The sequence below is a fragment of the Petaurus breviceps genome, unplaced genomic scaffold, assembly GCF_028583685.1.
Source record: "Petaurus breviceps papuanus isolate PSGF00001 unplaced genomic scaffold, PetGlider_PUasm1.0 174, whole genome shotgun sequence".
NCBI classification, from domain to species: Eukaryota; Metazoa; Chordata; class Mammalia; order Diprotodontia; family Petauridae; genus Petaurus; species Petaurus breviceps.
Genome location: NW_027185761.1, coordinates 22009908 through 22030917, shown reverse-complemented (window position 1 = coordinate 22030917; position 21010 = coordinate 22009908). Strand labels below are relative to the sequence as shown.

Here is a 21010-nt window from a genome sequence, read left to right as displayed (position 1 = left end):
TTGCCAGCTGATCTCAGCCTACTTAGGAAAATAGAAGATGAGGTCATTTAATGAGAATGAGACAGGTTGGAGACAGACTTCTTGGGGAGCCAAGTAGAGAAAGACCTAGACAGGGAATGGCTAAGAACAGGGAAATGGTCAGAGAGATCCAGAATCAAGAAAAACCCTAAGTAAGAGCTACCTTCTAAGACAAATGAGGCTAGAAACTGTCCAAGGCTGTTGTGCCCCAATAATCTGTCAACTTTTACAGAGTTTAGGCCCAGGTATGCTTCACATTGTGGTAAAGTTTCTTGATGTAGTCTATATTAGATTCTTATACAAGGCTTTCTGAATGTGGTATAGCTCATTATTTATTAGGAGAAGATAAAGGTTTCCCCATAGCCTTGTATGAGCTAGATATAAACCTATCTAGAGGAAGGGGATCATAAGACTGAAGATTTAAAACTGGGAGGAAGCTTCGAGGTCATCTAGTCCAATGTCTTTCTTTTCCACTTGAGGAGACCAAGGCCCATACAGGTCAAGTCTTGACTTGCCCAAGGTCACCAGGTATTAAATAGAAGAGCAGCTATTCAAACCTCTGCCATTAACTGACATTGTCTCCACTTTGCCATACTGTCCCCTCTATGTGATTCTCCCCTGCATGAAGCTCTATCCTTATTTTCATTCTATTGACCTCCAGTCCTAAAAAGGACTCCCCCTCTCCCTTTCATAAGGTGGCAGGGTACAATGGTAAGAATGCTGGTTAGCTCTAGAGTTGGAGGACCTGGCTTCAAATCCCATGTCTGGTACTTACTACCAATGTGACCTTCACTAAGTTACTTCAACCTCCTGGGCCTCAGTTTCCTCATCTGTAAAATGAGTGGGTTAGACTAAATGGTCTCTGAGATCCCTTCCAACTCTAGAGCTATGACTTCTCTCTCCTAAAGGTTTGGCAAACCTAAAAGTGCTATGAAATATTAGCTATGATCATAACAGAAAGTATAATTCAAGGAGCCATTTGTGATTTGTTGGAAGAGTAGTTGAATTTATTTCTGTCAGACTAAAAGCTGCTCTAATGTCCAGATGACTCCAGAGTTCTGGTGACTCAGTTGGGTATATCGAGGAGCATGGTTGATTTCTCCTTGTCTGAAGCCTCCATATTGCTGGGGGCGGGGGCAGATACTGATGGGGAGCCTTCCAGGGATGGAGAAGGTTCCTAAACATAGCAACTCTCTTCCCTGATGGAAATATCCTACAGCACAGAGCAGAGACAACTGGAAGTTGTGTGATCATAATTGACCACATGGGAATCCAAGAAATCAGGGGGCTAACTGGGGACTCCTGTGGAATTCAATAGAATTGTTTGTTCTGATGGGTTTATAGCTATGGATAAAATAATGTGAGGGTTTCTTTCCTACAATGGAGAGAAGGTAAGGGTCTTCATAGCTTAGACTGAGGAAACTGGACTGGGGCTTAGCTCCTGAGGGGATCCTATTAGCAGGAAATGTAGAATTAGGAGAATCTCAAAAAATAGAATTGCAAAGGACCTTAGTGATCATCAATCAAACGAATATTTATTAAGTGCCTACTATGAGTTAGGCATAATGTTAGGTGCTGAGGCTACAAGGACAAAAGTGAAACAATCCCTGCCCTCAGGGAACTTACATTCTAACAGGCAAATATAGAGATAAATATATCCAAAGCAAATACAAATAACCTTAGAGTGAAAGGTATTAGTGGCATGAAGGACTAAGAAAGACCTCATTCATAATGAAAAGAAATGCTAGGGAAGGTGGACTAGCTATACCAGATTTCAGTCTGTATTATAAAGCAGCAGTCCTCAAAACTACTTGGTACTGGCTGAGGAATAGAGGAGTGGATCAATGGAATAGATTAGGCACACGAGATTCAGAAGTCAACTATTAGACTATAGTAATCTATTGTTTGATAAACCCCAAGACCCTAGTTTTTGGGATAAGAACTCACTATTTGACAAAAACTGCTGGGAAAACTGGAATATAGTATGGAAGAAACTGGGCATAGACCATTATCTAACACCATATACCAAAATCAAGTCTAAATGGGTGCATGATCTAGGTATAAAGGTTGATACTGTAAGCAGTCTCAGAAAACAAGGAATAGTTTACCTGTCAGATTCGTTGAGAGGGAAAGACGTTAAGACTAAACAAGAATTAGAGAACATTATAAAATGTAAAATGGATAATTTTGACTACATGAAATCGAAAAGCTTCTGTACAAACAAAGCCAATGTAACCAAGATTAAGAGGGAGGTGGGAAATTGGGAAAGAATCTTTACAACCTATGTCTCTGACGAAGGACTCATTTCTAAAATATACAGAGAATTGAGTCAAATCTATAAGAATACAAGTCATTCCCCAATTGATAAATGGTCAAAGGATATGAACAGGCAATTTTCAGAGAAAGAAATGAAAGCTATCTATAAGCACATGAAGAAATGCTCTAAATCACTAATGATTAGAGAAATACAAATCAAAACAACTCTGAGGTACCACATCTCACCAGTCAGATTGGCTAAGATGACAAAACAGGAAAATGACAAATGCTGGAGAGGATGTGGGCAAATTGGAACACTAATGCATTGCTGGTGGAGCTGTGAACTGATCCAGCCTTTCTGGAGCGCAATCTGGAATTATGCCCAAAGATCTATAAATACTTTCATATCCTTTGACCCAGCAATACCACTCCTAGGGTTATATCCCAAAGAGATCATAGAAGTGGGAGATAGACCCATATGTACAAAAATATTTGTAGTAGCTCTTTTTGTGGTGGCAAAGAATTGGAAATTAAGGGGGTGCCCATCAATTGGGGAATGGCTGAACAAGTTGTGGTATATGCATGTTATGGAATACTATTGTGCTATAAGAAAGGAGGAGAAGACAGTCTTCATATTTACCTGGAGAGGCTTATATGAACTGATGCTGAGTGAGAAGAGCAGTACCAGGAGAAATTTGTACACAATTACAGACACAACGTGTGTGTGATGACCAACTCTGATAGACTGGACTCTTCTCAGCAATGCAGTGATATAAGCCAATCCCAAAAGACTCATGATGGAGAGAAATATGTGCATCCAGAGAAAGAACTAGAAAGTGAGTTTATATCCAGATGGAAGCAAACTACCTGATCTTTTTCCTTTTCTTGTTTGGTTTTATGTCCTCTTTACTATTTTTCATTCCAGCTGATACAATCCGTCTTTATAACCTGACTAATGTATAATGTGAAAGTATTTACAGATCCTTTAGTTGACTATATGCCTCCATGGGGGGAAGGGGAGAGAGGGGGACAAAATGTGAAACTCAAGGAATTGTGGAACTGAATCCTGTAAACTAAAAGTAAACAAACAAATTAATTTAAAAAAATTAAAATAAACAGGAGAACAACAAAAAAAAGACAGACCTCATTCAGGAGGAGCCACAACTGGTCCACCAACCCCCTTGTTTTACAGATAAGGAAACTGAGTCCCAGAAAAAACAAAGTGACCCAACCCTCAGCCCACAAAGTCCTATTGCTGAGCTTCAAGAAGTCAGAGGGAGAAAAAATAAGACCTGAAAAACCCATGATTTTGTTGAGTATTCAAAATGTATTCTATCCTATGTTATTGATAAAATATTATATTTTATAATATTTTATATTTTTATTATTATATTTATTTTATACTTTTAAATTATTTTTATATTATTATTTTATACTTTTATTTTATATTTTATACTTTGCTATTAGTGAGAGTGATTCATTTTTGGATAATGCTCTGGTTTTCTAAGCACTTTCTATGTATGATTTCATTTGATCATTCAATTCTGTATATATTTATTAAACACCTACTATGTGCAAAGGACTGTGCTAGGTGACAAAGACAAAAAAAGACCAGTCCCTACCTTTCAGGAGTTTCCATTCTTCTGAAATACAGCACTTACACTGAAATGTTAAATGCAAAGGACGTACAAAGTAATTTCAAGAGAGAGATAGAGCAAGAAGAGCTAGCAGTATTAAGAAAGGCTCCTAGTTGAAGGTAGCCACTGAGCTGTGCTTCTGAAGAAGCTAGGGATTCAAAAGTGATTAAGGGGAAGAGAATCTCCTAGAATCATCGCACACAGAATTGGAGAATTGGAAGGCATCTCAGAGTCCATCTAGTTCAACCCATCCCTGAAAGGAATCTCTACTCTGACATACCAGACAAGAAGGCCATCCAGCCTCTGCTCAAGGACCTCAAAGGGTAAAGAACCCGTCACCCCTTGGGCGACCCATTCCACTCCAGGACACATCTAATAATTAGCAAGTTTTGCTTGGGATCAAATCTTTTTGACAAATCCTTTGTCATTGCTAGCCATTGCTCTTGGTTAGAGGTCCAAGTAGAAAACAGAATAAGTCTGATCTCTCTTCCATGTGATAGTCTTTCAAATACTTCAAGACAGTTGTTATATCCTTCCCTGCATCTTCTTTTTTCCACGACAAACATTCCCAGTTCCTTCAATTGATCCCCATATGATGTAGACCGAAGCTCTTTCACCATCAATTTCCTTCTGCCTGACACTCTCCAGTTTATACTGTCCCTAAGTTCTTGTGCCCTTCTTCAACTGGGGTGTACATTCCAGCACCATGGACCCATGCAAAGTGATAAGAGAAAGAGATGGCACCTCCCTCAGTAGAGCTGTTAGCTGGTCAGTTCCACCATAATGGAGGATATGTGAAGAGGCTTTATATGAAAAAAGACCAGAAAGAAAGATGGGGGGGGGGTGTGGGAGGCAGCTAGGTGGTGCAATGAACAGAGCACCGGCCCTGGAGTCAGGAGAACCTGAGTTCAAATCCGGCTTCAGACACTTAACTAGCTGTGTGACCTTGGGCAAGTCACTTAACCCCAATTGCCCTCCAAAAAGCAAAAAAAAAAAAAAGATAGGGGCCAGAGGATTTTGAATGTCACACGAAGGCATTGTCTTTAATCCTGGAGTAACATAATCTCCAAGGGCAGGTATGATGACCCCCCATTTTACAGGTGAAGAAACTGAGGGTCAGAGAAGTTAATGACTTACCTACCCTAGGTCACACCACTCACAGGTAGCAGAGCTGAGATTAGAATTCAGGTGTTGCAGTCCAGTGTTCTTTCCACCAAAATTCACAATCGACCTCGTTTAATAAAGCAGAATTTCTGTATCTTAAGGGTGTTTTTTCACATACAGCAACACACTCTACTCACTACAGAAGCAGCAGCAATATAGGGACCTGTGAGGATGGGGAGTAAAGATAGATGGGGAAAAAAGTGAAGTTGAAGGGGAATTCCCACTGTTCACCCAGTCAAAGGAGGTTTTCAGGCGGAAGTGGTATTTTAGGAACTGCTCCAATGTGACAAACCCATGATGTCTAGAGTTGTGTGTATGCATTCTCCTTTTTGGGGAAAACTTTTCTACTTTGATGATATCATATATCTGGTGACCTCACAAGGCAATTATTTTTAGGGTGTACAGTCAGAAAAGTGCTCAGGGTACCAAGAATGAGAACGGTGAGTGAGCATCTTGGTGTCTCTGTCACCTTCCATTTGTTTGGGGATGAACTAGGCTTCCTAACAGTAGGCTTCAGTTTCCTCATTAGTCAAATGAGGGCATTGGGCTAGATTACCCCCAAGGTCCTTTGGAGCTCTCTGTTCTGTCCATCTGTCCACCAATTCCTCCTTCCTTAAGAGCAGCAGTGAGATGCAAAGGAAAGAACATTGCCCTAGGTCTTGTCTCTGTCACTAACTTTCTTTGTGGGCTGGCTTATTTCTCTGAGCTTCAGTTTTCTCATCCTCAAAATGGGGAGCACTTTTGTAAGCCTTAAAGCAGCCACATACATGCTAGCTATTACTAATGCCTGCCCTGTCTTGCCTACCTCACAGAGTGGCTGTAGGGAAAGCTTTTGTAAACCTGAAAGCTCTATTTGAGTCATGATTTATTAGGTGCTGTCTTAATACAGACTTAGGAAGGGGCAGGCAGGCTGCTGTGGATCCTTACAGATACTTAATACCTGTACTGAATTGACTAGAATCAAGAAGCCACATTAAAATAGAAAATGGATCCAGAAGAGATTACCGTTTAACCCCCCACTCTCCTTGCAGGAATCTGCAGCAACAGGGCATAAGAAGTCAGGAGATCATATCAGAAGAGAGGGATGTAATGGGGGAACTCCAAAGATAAAGTTGGGAGTTGACCTTATGATTCAGGCCAGAAGCATCATGAGCAGCATGCTCAGGGCAAGAAGGGAGGGAATGGATGAGAATCCGGGGTGGGGAACCTGTGGCCCTCTAGGTCCTCAAGTGTGGCCTTTCAGTCAAAAGGCCACACTCGAGGACCTAGAAGGCCATATGTGTGCCTTGAGGTCGCAGGTTGCCCAACCCAGGATGAGATGGTTTCTGGTGGTGGGTCCTCCCTCCTTGGCCAGTTTCAGCGGAGCTTAGAGGATTATTTACCAGGTATCTGATAGTGAGGATACCGTTCGGGTATGGGTTGGCCTGGTTGGCTTTTGTAATACTCAAGTTCTGTGACTTTATGACTCTTCTTGCCCAGAAATCTAACTAAACAAGAAGGCAGTGTGGAATAGTGATTTACAATCAGAAGACCTGAGTTCAAAACCTGCCTTTGTTACTCATTAGCTATGTGACATCAGGTGGAAAAATCAGTGTCTTTTGGGGTTTTCAGTTTTCTCATCTGTAAAATAGAAGGGTTGAACTAGGTGAACTTTAAGGCCCCTTCTAGCCCTGAGTCCTGTAATTTCATGTCAACCACTGAATAAGTATTCCCGTGTTTAATCCCCAAACTGTGTCAGGACACACTTTGGCTCATGGAAAGATCCTCGGAGATCATCTAGTTCAACTCTCACTTTATAACTGTAAAATAGGGATAGCAATCAATCAATAAACATTTATTAAGCACCTGCTGTATGCAAGATACCATGCTAAGCCAACCTTCCTCCCAGGGTTGTTGTAAGGATAAAATGAGATATTTGTAAAGTGCTTTGCAAACCTTCAGGGACTATATAAATACCAGTTATTATTATTACTATTATTACATTTGAAAAAGCTGAAGTCTAGGGAGGGATAGTGTGACTTTCCCAGGGTCCCACAGTGAGTCAGTGGCAAAAGTTAAAGTCAGGTTCTCAGCTCCTTCAGTGGTATGTTGGAACTAGCTCCAACTGGTTCTTAAGAGCTGATTGTTAAATTTTCTGAGCTAGCATTTACATCTCAGAGATTGCAAATGCTACATATCAGGGCTCGATTGATTATTTTATTGATTACCTAGACTTAAATTAATGCAGAAAATGTTAATTATGCAGGTTAAACTTAAAATTGTCATGTGTATCCCCCCCTCCCAAGCTGGTTGTTAAACATTAATCAGCACCCTCCCACTCCTAATCCAGGTCCCTTTCCACTACACTACAGAAAGCCAGCTGAAGGAGGGGCCAGTTTTTATCTGAAACTGCTCAGGGTCTCAAGGGAAGCTACCACTTTCTTTTTCAGGCGCCTAAAGGGGAATGTCACTCTGGAGCAAACAGGAAACTGCCAACGGCCGCCAGGCAGGTCTGCCCCCTCTGGACCCATAAACCCAGGTCTGTGGGTTATTGACATTCCTTAGACGCCCTCAGTTCTCCTATTCTGAGCCCTTCTGGTATAGACCCCTGAAATGTCTCCAACTCCTCATCCCTCACCCTCTACAGTGGCCTCTTGTTTTTTCCTTTCTCTGCCCTAGAAAGACCCAGTCAGGAAAGCATCCAACAAAAATAAGCCTTGTTTCTAATCAGTTTCACTTAATATGTCCCCTCTCTCCCAAGGTGATTCTCATTTTTTCAGCCTTAGGTGGGGGGGGGGGAAGCTGCCCCCTCTGAAAGGGATTTCAGACCTTGGAAGGAAGGATTTTGGAGGTAAAAGGCTGAAATTATCCTCCCCCATTTGGGGATGAGGTAGAAGAAGGTGTCCAGAGAAGTCCCACCGAAATCATAGAGGCAAGGGCATACTTTGGCTGTACCCACCCCTCACTTCTCTCTTTGGTTTCCCTAGCTCCCCACTGTCTATGTTCTCAGCTCAGGAAGGAGCGAGGAGTCAGTTCCTCCAGTGGTGCTGAGTTGGAAGGAGGGTTGACTGGACCCAGGACAACATCTCCAGCTGGTGTCCCCTGAGGTCGCCAGAACAAAGTGAGGTTCAGGGGTAAAAGAAGGAGGAAGGAACCAGAAAGGGAGGGACCCTAGAGGGTAGCCAGCTCAGCTCTGGGTAAGGTCACTGCTGGCCCTCATCATCCCTTGCTGCTATTTCATTTGAAAGGGTAAATATTTCATACCACCCCCCTACCTTCTATTCCACTCTCACAGGCCCAGAGTGGTAGAAGGTCAAAGCTAGAAGAGACCTTGGAGATCATTTGGTCTGAGCTCCTCATCATTTTACAGCCGTGTCAGCTCTCCTCCTCCCCCCTACCCGCTGAATCTGCTTTTCCTTCCCATCAGGACTTCTGTGGTCAGGTCCTCCAGAGCTGCCCTCTCCATCACTCTCCCTCCTTTTTACAGTTTACGCAGCACTTTCCTATCCATTATCTCATTTGATCCCCCCTACAACCTGTGAGAGAAGCAAGGCAAGGATTATTATTCCCATGCTATTTGAGGTTGCATTAAGAGAGCTGTCCTACTATCATGAATTGAGGGTGGTCATCTGCTCCAACGCCTCCGTATTACGGATGAAGACACTCTGCTACGTTAGACCATGAACTTCTCGAGGGCAGGGATGGTCTTTAGTCTTTCTTTGTATCTCTAGCACTTAGCACAGTGCCTGGGACATAGTAGGCACTGAAAAGCTTATTGACTGACTGAGTGACCACATCTAGAGCCTGGTTCAGAGAATCCCATTTTAGGAGGGACATTAAGAAGGGAGAGAGTTATCCCTTCCAAAGAAGGGTAGTCAGGGTGGTTAAGGGTCTTGAGTTCTTGCTATATGAAGCTTGGTTGAAGAATCTAGGGACATCAAGTCTTAAGAAGACGTGTGTGTTTGTCCTTCATTCTCAAAGAGGACCGTGGTATCAGGGAGATGATGACATGACTTGCAGTTGACTTGGACTTAAGTGAGGCAGGGCTCTGCAAGGTCACCAGCCTCACTTTCTCCTTCAGAGCCATCTGGGTCCAGTGACCAGATATTCATCAGGATGACTGGATATGGCCCAGGATGCAATGGGAGACCCTGGCCCTTTTAGGCTAATGTCTTTTCAGATTCTCACTTTGAGTGAGATAATGCCCATTCAATGAATAGGTCTCTTTAAGGAGTAAGTCAAGATGTCCCCTTTAATAATAAAAAAAAAAAAAAGAAAGAAAGAAAAATCAAACACGAATGTCTTGTCCTCAAGAATTTGAAAGGCTACAATGGGGAAATGAGATTAGATTTCTTCTGCTTGGCTGAAGCGGGGCAGAACCCTAGAAGTAAAGGACAAAAGTCCATTTAGGTTTGATAAGAGAAAAGAGTTTTGAGTCACCAAAAACAGAATAGGTAACAAGCTTCCTTTCACTGGAGGTCTTCACGAAAAGGCTGGATCACCTCCAGCATCTGGGAGAGGGGATTCCTGTTCAGTTCTGGGCTGGAATCAGAGGTCTCTGAGGCACCTTCTAACTCAGAGATTCTGTGATTTGGTGATTTTTTTTCCCCCACTAGAAAAGATGTAATTTGGTCAAAGTTGAATTTGTTTTTATGTTTGTTTGCTGTTGTTCAGTCTTTTCAGAAGTGTCTGACTCTTTGTGACACCTTTTGGGATTTTCTGAGCAAAGATACCAGAGTGGTTTGCCATTTCCTTCTCCAGCTCATTTTACAGATGAGGAAACTGAGGCAAACAGGGCTAAATGATTTGCTTAGGGTCACACAGCTGGTAAACGACTGAGGTCAGATTTCAACTCAGAAATATGAGTCTTCCTAATTTTGGGCTAGACATTCTATCCACTGAGCCAACTAAGCTAACTAGGTAATGGAACCAGTAATAGAAGCCAACTTCACTGGAACCAATAATCCATATACTATCCTGCACTGCCCCAGGGTCCTTTTTTTTTTTTGCTTTTTTGGGGGGCAATTGGGGTAAAGTGACTTGCCCAAGGTCACACAGCTAGTAAGTGTTAAGTGTCCGAGCCCAGATTTGAACTTAGGTCCTCCTGACTCCCAGGCTGTGCTCTATTCACTGTGCCATCTAGCTGCCCCGCCCAGGGTCATTTTGCCTCATTTGCCATGGCAGTCTTCCATGGGGATCACCTACCTTCATCTACTTTGCTAACATTCACATGCGTCTAGCATAGATTTCTATCTATACTTTAGTCATTAATGGTTTGTGGAAAAAGTCAACTTGCAGTCACTCAGCCCTTCCTACTTCACTTAAAATTGTTGGCTAGGGTGGCTAATTGGTGCAGTAAATAGCATACTGGCCCTGGAGGCAGGAGGACCTGAGTTCAAATTTGGCCTCAGACACTTACTAGCCATGTGACCTTGGGCAAGTCACTTAACCCCAATTGCCCAGCTTTCCCCCCTCCAAAAAAAAAGGCAAAAAAAAAATTGTTGGCTACACAAGAATAATTTCTTAGAGTTGACCAAGGTTTTGTACTCTGCAAAGCACTTCCGTATCCATTATCTGATGTGATAATGTAGTCCCCTCTAGAATAAGTAAGGCAAAGGTTCTCTCTAAGAGTATACAGGAGGAAACTGAGGCCCAGAAGAGGGTGGCACCTTCCCTGAGGTCACACAGTGGAAGCACCAGCAATCAAATCCAATTTCCCTGACTCTGGTGATTTCTCTGCTATGCTTGGCTTTTGCCTTGAGCTTTTTTGGGGGATCTTTGGGCTATTCTGTTTTCACTAGCCCTACATCTGCTGAGACTCCTTGGAGGCCCTCAGTCCCAGGCCTGAGGCCCACGTGACATGCGGGAAATCGCTACCACCAGCTCTGGCTTCGAGAGGATCCTTGGCTCCCTTCTGCTCTGACTCAGAAGGCCATCCTGCTGGTTTGGGAGAGAGCCATGTACCTCCCTCCTCAGCTGCTGGTGCTCTAGGCTGCTTATACCTAGGGGGAGGAAAGGGAGAATAGTTTCCCATAAACCTCCCTGGGGCCTCTCCATCAACCCTCCACCACTTTAGGCTTTGGGTGGCCTAAATCCAAGCAGAAAAGAGGGACTATAGTCTCAAAATCTCAATTAAAAAAATAATCCTTGGGAGGGAGGGAAGAAGGAGAAGACAGAATCCCCACTGAGAAGTTTGGGGCTTTATGCGGTGGAGGGCCAAGCATTCAGAGAGAGTGTGGGAGTATTGGACTCGGAGTAAACAGCTGGCAAGGGGGAGGCCTGGGCCTGCCAAACCAGGCCCTGCAGTTACACAGGACCTTTCAGGGCTTAAGAATCTCCAAAGGGCATGGCTGACTTATTGTCTTCATTCCCCACAGTCACTCCTAAGAGCAGAGATAAGTTTCAGCCTTGGTCATGCCAACTCCTCAGCCCACTAAACGCCTGATCTCTCCTCCAGATGCCAGGGTGGTCTCCTGATTGCTTGCTGGGTCTACCTGCTTTAACTGAATTCCAAACATTTAAGTGTGCCATGAACTCTTGGGAAAATACAAAGCTTAGATAAGACACAGTGCCTTCCCTCATGGAGCTTACAGTCTAACTGGGAAATAAGACAACAGCTCAGATGACCCTAATGCACATTGAGAAGGGGAAAGGAAGGGAATCAGAGAGGTACAAGGCCTTCTCCCAAACCAGCAGGATGGCCTTTATCTTATTTGATCCATTATTCCATCTTTACATACATTATGACATATTTGACACATTATTCCATGGTAAAAACTAAAAGCTGCCCAGCAGAATGTTATGTGGGATCTGAACTGAGGAGGGAGAGGCAGTACCAAGCAGGAGAATCAGGGAAGTTTCCCTGGAGGAAGGAGCTTTTAAGATGGACTTTAAAAGAAGAGGATGCTTTTAAGATGGACTTTAAAAGAAGAGGATGAATTTGACAGGCAAAGAGGGTGTTCCAGGCACAGGAGACAGGGGTTGAATCAAGAAAGGCAGGGAGGCAGGAGAGTCCTGTGAATATTCAAGGGGTATAAAGCAGTCTGCTTTGCCTGGGTATAGAATGCACAGAAGGGAGCACATAAATAGGGCTAAAGTTGGCTGGCGTCTGTGGTGGGCTTTGGAAGTCACACCAGGGAGAAGCGTGGGACTTTTCTCCATCGACCATAGGGAGCCATTCAATATTTTGGAATCTAACCCTCTGCTGGTGGCCTCTCCCCATCCTTCTCATTCCTAGTGACTTCCTTTCACAATTACCTTTCATTTACCTCTATAGATCTTAGATGCACATAGTTATGTTCCTTATCTCTCTCTCTGTTAGAGCATGAGAAGGTGAAGATTGTGTTTTCGCCTGTCTTTGTTTTCTAGTCCCCAACACAGCACCTGGCATGTAAGAGGCACATAATAAATACTGTTTGAGTTACTAACACAGAGAGGAGCGACCTGACCATAGAGTGCAGGACATGGAGTCAAGAAGACCTGAATTCAAATCCAGCCTCTACACACTACTGTGTGACCCTGGGCAAGTCATTTAACTTCTATTGGCCTCAGTTTCCTCAACTGTAAAATGGGGATAACAAAAGCACCTGTCTGCAGGACCATGGTGAGGATCAATAGAAATAGTATTTGTTGGGGGTGGCTAGGTGGCGCAGTGAATAGAGCACCGGCCCTGGAGTCAGGAGGACCTGAGTTCAAATCTGGCCTCAGACACAACACACACACACACAAACTAGCTGTGTGACCTTGGGCAAGTCACTTAACCCCAACTTACCCTCCCAAAAAAAAAATTAGAAATACTATTTGTAAAGCACTTTGCAAATCTGAAAGGGTTATACAAATGCTGCTGTTGTTACCATATCTCACCATGAGCTTGCTCCAGAAGTGGTAATAAACACCAATTTGAAGAGAAAAAAGGGTGACTAGCTGTTAGGAGCTGGTGACACTATCCCTGCTCCTGCTTGACAAGCTCTCCTGTTCACCTCCGGCTCTGCTTTCCAACGTCCTACATGGCCTTCCAGGTCTATCTCCTGACCCAAGCTCACCCCACTTTCTCCTTCTCTACCAAATGAGATATTTGTAAAGTGCCCAGCATATTATAGGGTATAATAGGGTAGGAAATATAGGCTAGAGTAAGGGATTTGCTTGAACCTCTGGCTCAGAGGCCTTCAGGCCATGGCAGGAAGAGAAGGGAGATCAGCGGTAGCCTTTCAAGACTTAGCACCCCTGGGTTCCTCCAAGTTTTTATTACTCTTCCTAGTCAATGGATAGGGCACCTGGGCCCTTCATTATCTCCATCGCCTGTTTATGGAACAGGCAAAAGCCGTGGGTCCTGGGGCAGGGAGAGGGGGTGAGAGTTTGGGGCGTGGAACTTTCTAGTATGGAACATGAAGGTTTCCAAGAGGAGGATCCGAATCTAGAACAGAGGCAGCCTGCCACAAGTGAAGCTGGACCCTAGAACACAGGTTCTCAGAATGACCACATACATGGAAAAGACTATATATTCCTGTTTCCTTTGTGTCTCCAGCTCCTAGCATGGCTGGAGGCTATTAGACACTAAATTGAACTAAATTGGATGGAGTATGGCTGGTGTCCCATGATTGTGTGGGATCCTTGAGACTTCTGGATTACCCTTCTGTGACTCAGGCCTCTGGGCAAGCTGAGAGATTGATCATCTGACATGGATGACCTATTGATCATCAGGCCCCTGGAGGGGAGGCCCCTGTCAGCAAGCAAATGTTTCCCTATCACCCTAGGAAACTACTTTCACTTACAGCAGGAAACTCCTACCCAGACCATGGAGCTGGCTTACCAACCCCACCTGCCATCAGGGCTGACTTTATGTAGAGATGGAGTAAGTGGCCACCTTCGTAATCATTACAGGGATCTGAGAAGACTCCTGGGATCAGGCTCTCCTGATCTTCTCCCCAAGATCCTCCTCCAAACTTCAATTCTCTATTAGAGATTAATTTAATTGTGTGCTATTAAAATGCACATACCTCTGGGAAGGGCAGCACATTAAGCCTTATCAATCACAACTACTTCATTCAGTGAATGAGTTTTTCAGATCCCTCCTGGAGAGGTTTTGATAAAGGGGAAGGGGGGAAATGGGTACTGGGTGGGAGAGTGCCAACCAGAGGGTGAAAAAACAAGGAAGTTCACCAAAATAAGCAGTTCCTGTTTCACAATGGCTTTTGGAGCAAGCCTCGATTACCAGCCTCTGGGCCTGCCTGATTTGGGCCTCTGGGAGAGCCCTCTCTAGGACTAGTGATTTAGGGAACATTTGGTGCCAAAATTCTCAGAGCCACCATCACCAGTAACAGCAGGCTTCAGGGCCACCTGACACTGAGGTCCCCTGAGAGCCCTTGGCAGGATGGTACAGGGACCAGAGTGTTCTCTTGGGAGCCAAAAGACCTGGGTTCGAATCCTGGGTAATCTTGGCTGTACCTCACCTCTCTCTGAGCCATTTCCTCATTGATAAAATAAAGGGATTGAACTTTCTGGCCTCAAAGTTCCCTTCTAGCTCCAAATCTATAATCCTATGGGTGGGCAGTAGAGAGACCCCTTTCCTTCCCCAGTCTTTACTCCGGAGCAAGGATGAAGTTTCTTGGGGGTTGAGGGAATTCAGGAACATGTCTGCCCACGTCCATCCACCAGCTGTACCCTGGGGCAGCTGTATCACTTGGCAGAGATCTAGATGCCAAGACTCTGGCTTCATGAATAAGCCTGTAACTCGAGAGATCTGTCCCCAAGGGACAACCACAGGGCCTGGTCTCTCTTACTCTCTGGGCCAGGGCAACGTGCCTCTCATAAGGCGAATTCACTGACATAAACAGCCCATTTGGAAACACTGAGAAATTCAGCTGTGGAGAGAGGAGGCCCTAGAGTATTATCCCCTGGTTGGTCTCCAGGCCTCTCTCTGACGGCTCCACCCTGGAATGGGGCCACCAGGCCCCCTGACAGTGCACGCCTCCAGGGTTCGTGGAAGTATTAGGGCTGGCCTTCGATAACTGCAAACCAGGGCAGGATTTTTAGTGCTTTAGATGACTATCCTGGCAACCTCGACTCCGTTTGGGTCATGCACGGGCTTATTATTCATGGCACCTAGAGATTTCAGGAAAGGAAAAAAAAAATAACTCTCCTCCTCTCAGTGACCATAGGAGCCCTTCACAGAGTGTGGGGAAGATTTGGATCCCAGGAGATTAAAGAATCCCAGGCTCCCGACCACTTCTGGGAGGATTCATCCAACCAGGCCCAGCGATAACATTCCTAAAAAGTAATCATCTACCTTCTGCTTGAATTCCCATAGCGGCAGGGAAGCTCACTCCCAGGAAACAGCTTGTTTTCTATGGCTTGGTGGTTCCATGAGGACATTCTTCCATAAACTGAGCCAAAATCCATCCTGTGACTTTGAACATGAGCCGCTAGTGCTGCTCTCTGGCGTCACATACTTTAAGGTAACTCCCTGCCTTACACAGCAGCCCTTTAAATATCTGGAGGCAGTTATTGTGGTCCCTTTGGGCTTGTCTTCTCAGGCATTAACCTCTTCAGTGGCTTCAACTATCCACTGGAGGGGAGGGGAGGGAAGGGAAGGGGAAGGAGAGGGGAGGGGAAGAAAGGAGGGAGAGGGGAGGGGAGAGGGAGGGAAAAGAAAGGAGAGGAGGAGAGGAGAGGAAAGGAGGGGAGGAGAGGAGAGGAAAGGACAGGAGAGGAGGGGAGGGAGAGGGGAGAAGAGGGGAGAGGAAAAGGAAGAAGGAGGAAGGAGAGTAGGACAGGACAGGATGGGGCAAGAGAGGACATCATTGAAAATCTGCCCAGGATGTTGCATTGTACTTGAAGGAGATTTGGTATGGCCTGGACTATCAACTTGAGCAGAGGAATTAGCTTCCCCTGGAAGTCTGAGGCAAGAACTTTTCAGATACCAGGGTTGGCAAGTGATCTGCTGTAATGCCAAGTCTTATCCAGAGGAAAAACTCACTGGAAGGAAGGAAGCATTTATTAATCACCTACTATGTTCCAGAAACTGTGCTAAACACTTTTACAAATATTATTTAATTTGATCTTCACAGGAGGTAGGTGCTATTATTATTATTCCCATTTCTAGTTGAGGAAACTGAGGCAGACAGGGTTAATTGACTTGTCCAAGGTCCCATAGCTAGTAAAGGTCGGAGGCCAAATTTGAACCCAGGTCCTCCTGGATCAGGACCCAGCACTCTATCCTCGGAGTCACCTTGATGGGTCTCTAAGAATTAGTCTCAAGTTGTTTTTAAAGAAAAGTGGAGAAAAAGAAAGTAAGAGACAGAGAGACAAAAACACACACACACACTCAAAAAATTGTCCATAGAATCATAAGCCCCACCTTCACTCCCCAAAGCTGTTAATGACTTTACATTGTCTACTGAATGGTCATGGAACCATGGTGCAAGAAGGCTCTTGCTAGATCTTATCTTTTACAGGGTGGGAAACTGAGGACCAAAAGGAATAAGTTTGGGGTGTCATAGAGGAGGGGGTTCTTAACCCTTTGGGCAGTCTGTTGAAGCCTACAAATCCTTCTTAGAATAATGTTTTTAAATGAATGAAATAAAATACATAGAATTATGAAGAAAACCAAAGTTGATGAAAATAATATCTTTATTTTTTTGTTTTTCCCATCTAAGTTCATGGACCCCTTCCCTTCCCTCAGAAATCTATCCTTGAACCAAGGATGAGAACTCCTGCTATAGAGGATATGAATATAATGCAATCCAATCTAACAAGCATTTACTATATACCTACTTCATGAGCAAGACATTGTGCTAAGTACTGTAGACAGAGAAAAAAAAAGTCATCCAGGCCCTGCCTCCAGTGAGCTTACATTCTACTGAGCACATATAACATGACATTGACAATTTGAGGAGAGAAGGAGGGACCATTGACAACTAGGTAAATCAGAAGGGTCTTCCTGTAAGAGGAGGCACTTGAGTTGAGCCTTGGAGGAAAGGTTTGGATTCTAAAAAGTGAACATGAGGTTACATAGAGTCGAGGGGAGTAGATCATATTCAATGCTGAGTTTAGGGAACAGCAAGTGGGATCATTTGACCGGAATACATAATATGAGGAAGAAGCCTGGGAAGGTGGACTGGAGCTAAATTGTGAAAGGCTTTAAATCCCAAGCTGGGATATTTGCATTTCATCTTAGAGTCAATTAGGAGCCAATAAAGATTCTTGAGCAAGAGGCAGACCTTTGCTTTAAGAAGACTGCTTCAGCAATGAGAACACACTGGAATGGGAATGGGGATGAGATTGGAAATTAAGAATTTAATTAGAATGCTGTTGCAACAATTCAGGTAGAAGTGATAAGGACCTGAATTAGCTATGGCAATGGCAATTGGGAGATGGATGCAAGAGATGTTGTAGATGTCCAATTGACAAGATGAAGAAACTGATTGGATATGAGGAGTGAAGGAGAAGGAAGAGTTAAGGGGGAATCCAAGGTTGTGAACCTAGGTGACCAGAAGGATGATAGAAATAGGAAAATGTCAAGAAAGGGCGCATGGCCAAGGTAGGGGTAGAGATCCTGCATTCTGTTCCTGACGTGCCAAGTTTGAGATAACTAGATAGACTGGAACTCAGGAAAGATACGAGAGCTGCATTTACAGATCTTGGAGTCATCTTCATAAAAGACAATTCTGATAGAGTATGGACAGAGAAGAGAAGGGTATCCAGGGCAGAGTCTTGGGGAAATGTCCAGTTATGGCTTAGGTAATGAACTGTATGAGAAGGAACAGTTGGACAGGCAAGGCAAAAAACGGGAGTGAGCAACGACATGCAAACAGTGAAGAGAACCACCAGAAGAGAGGGTGGTCAAGCGTCAGGTGAAGCAGGGAGTTTAAAAAGAATAATGAGTTTGAGGAGGATGCCGACATAGAAACCTAAGAAGATTCATATTAACTGATTCAGAGTAAAGTGTGCAGAATCAAGAGAACACTTCATACAGTAACAACAGCATTCTAAAAATGACCAACTTTGAAAGACTTCAGAACTTTGATCAAGCAGTGAGCACCCATGATCCCAGAGGACTAATGATGAGATATGATCCCCATCTCTTAACAGAGAACTGTTGGACTCAGGGTACAAAATGAGACATACATTTTTTATATGACCAATGGGGGAAGTTTTTTGCTTGATGCATATTTGTTACAAGGATTTTGTTTTCTCTTTCTTTTTATGATGGGATGTAGAGATGGGAGAAAAAATAGATTTTTGTCAATTGAAAAAATTAAATTAAATTTGAAAAATAGGAGAAGCTATTGAATTTAGTAATTAAGAGATCATTAAAGAGAGTAGTTTCGATTGAATGATGACATTGGAAACTGGATTGCAAAGAGATGAGAAGTGAGTGGGAGAAGAGGAAGGGGAAACAATGAGTGGCTGTGGCTTTTTCTAGGAGTTGGTTGTGAAAGGAAAGACAGACACAGAATGAAAGTTTTAGGGAATGATAGGCTCAAGTGAGGGTTTTTTGCTTGTTTGTGGAGACCTGGGCATATTTTGTAGGGAATGAACCACTAGATACAGAGAAATTGAAGAATAGAGGGAGGGGGGATATTTAAGAGAGCAAACTTGTGAAAGGAGGAGGAGGGATGAGAATCAGGAGCAGAAGTCATGGACTTGACCTTGGCAAAGAGAGGGGCCTCATCTTTGTCAAAGGTTGGAATAAATGCAGGGAGAATGGAGAATGGTGTGAAGGTCTTTTGAAGTATAGAACAGGAGAGAAGAGAGAGCACTTTCTATGGATTTGTTGTTGTTTGGGAAAGATGACCTCTATTTTCTTTTTTTTTTTTTAAGCAATTGGGGTTAAGTAACTTGCTCAAGGTTACACGGCCATTTATTTCTGGGTGCGGTGCTGAGTATCTGAGCCCGGATTTGATCCCCAGGTCATCCCGACACTGGAGCCCATGCTCTTACTTGCTGAGCCACCTGGCCGCCCCTATGATGACCTCTATTTTCAATGGATAAACAAAGCATTTATTAAATTCCTGTTACATGCCAATCACTGGACTGAAGAATGAAACAATCCCTATTCACTCACAAGGACCTTACATTCTAACTAATGTTTTGAATGTTGTTTTCTCAGTAAAGGAGGGGATTAAGTACTCTGCTGAAGAGGGGAAAAGTGTCAGATAGATAATTTGAGGAGAGGAAAGCCTTGGTCAGGCACTGTGGGGAGCACAGTAATGAATCAGCTAGTGAAGAATAAAAGGATTTCTGTGCAGTGTCAAAAGCCCAAGTGAAATGAGATAAGATCAACTTGTAGCAGGTCTAATAGGCACACTTGTTTGACTTCAACCAGGGGCACACAAGAACAGAAACCTAGCACCAAAAATTGTTGGCTGGTAGATGGCAAAACGCTACAGGGCAAAGGGACAAAAGGATTTCTGAGTAAAGAGCAGAGTAGAGTTGAACTGGTTAACTATAGGATCAAGACAGAGAAGAGAGAAAAGGGAAGCTGGAGTATTGGAGACTGGCTGAGGAGGGGCAGATATGATGGGATGGAAAGACTGGGGTATGGACCAAGAATGAGGTTCCTAATCTGCCAAGGTTAGTAGGTCAATTTCAGGAGTTCATGAATATGGATAGAAAAAAATTACATGTTTATTTTCACTGATCTCTAATTAAAATTTAGCATTTATTTCAGTTATGAATGTAGGCAACAAATATTATCCTGATAAGCCTATAATAATAGTTAGCATTTATGTATGTATTTATGTATATATATACATATATATACACATGCTTCTTTAATGTGCAAAGTATAAATGAAGTACTTTGCAAATATTATCTCATGTGATCCTCATATCGGTCCTAGGAGGTAGGTGCTACTACTATCCCCACTTTACAGATGAGGAAACTGAGGTAGACAGAGATTATGACTTACCCAGGGTCACACAGCTAGTAAGTGTCTGACTCCAGGACTACCATTCTTTCCCCTGAGCTACATAATTGACTCCCATAGGCTTCATCAGACTGTCAAAGATGTCCATAACACAAAAAAGGTTAAGAACTTCTGTTATGAGAAGAGTGAGGTATGGAGGAGATGGAAGGATAAGAAAACTATGGTCAAATGAGGAATTTTGGAGTTTTGGACTGCGGTGGTTAACTTTAGCTAGGTACTAACTAATGACTTCCAGTTTCTATGAATTAAGGATCTTGTCCAAGATCACACAGCTAATTGGCAATTAAAAAAACTTCTTAGCCTGTCATTCAATGTCCTTTACAATCTACTTCAAACAACCTGTCCTGTTTTGTCTTACACTGGTGCCATTCACATATTCTGCTCTTGGAAAACTCAGAACACTTCCACATTTCCCATCTCCTGTTCTTTATCTATGCCATGACTTATGTGTTGAATACCTTTTTTTTTCTATGTCCAGCTTTTGGATCCTACTCATCCTTGATGAGTTCAAAGTTCATATGCCACTCTCTCCCTTCACAAAATCTTCCATAGTCATCCTAAGCAGAAATAACAATAATAGCTTACATTTATATGTCATTTTAAATTTTACAGAGTGGGGTGGCTAGGTGGTGCAGTGAATAGAGCACCAGCCCTGGAGTCAGGAGGACCTGAGTTCAAATTTGGCCTCAGACACTTAACACTTATTAGCCATGTGACCTTGGGCAAGTCACTTAACCCTCATTGCCCCTCAAGAAAAAAAAAAGGAAAAAAATAAATTAATTTTCTCTTTTGATCCAATACAGCACTGCTTTATATGTTAGGGATTTGTGTCCATGTCCTAGCAACTAGAATGTGAACTCCTTCGGGGCAGGGGAAGATTGTTTCATCTTTATCTTTGTATTATCAGTGCTTAGCACAGTGCTTGGCACAGAGTAGGTATCTAATAAATGCTTGTTAATTAATCGATTCCCCTTTATTAGTCAGTAAGCAGGGATGGTGCCTTGTTTCACCTCTGTGTCCCCCACAG

General features: G+C 43.4%; 1 long non-coding RNA gene across 2 annotated transcripts in view; it reads left to right on the top strand.

Annotated features, from left to right (window-relative positions):
- The window catches only part of LOC138158035 (uncharacterized), a 47409-nt gene that overhangs the window by 11871 nt on the left and 14528 nt on the right, over nucleotides 1-21010 (top strand). Inside the window, exon 2 of one of the 2 annotated variants that reach the window (XR_011167535.1) lies at nucleotides 15361-15508. This is a non-coding gene — a long non-coding RNA (uncharacterized lncRNA). Of the gene's footprint in view, nucleotides 1-15026; nucleotides 15509-21010 lie in introns of those variants that run through there. The other variant, XR_011167534.1, reaches the window with a different exon arrangement.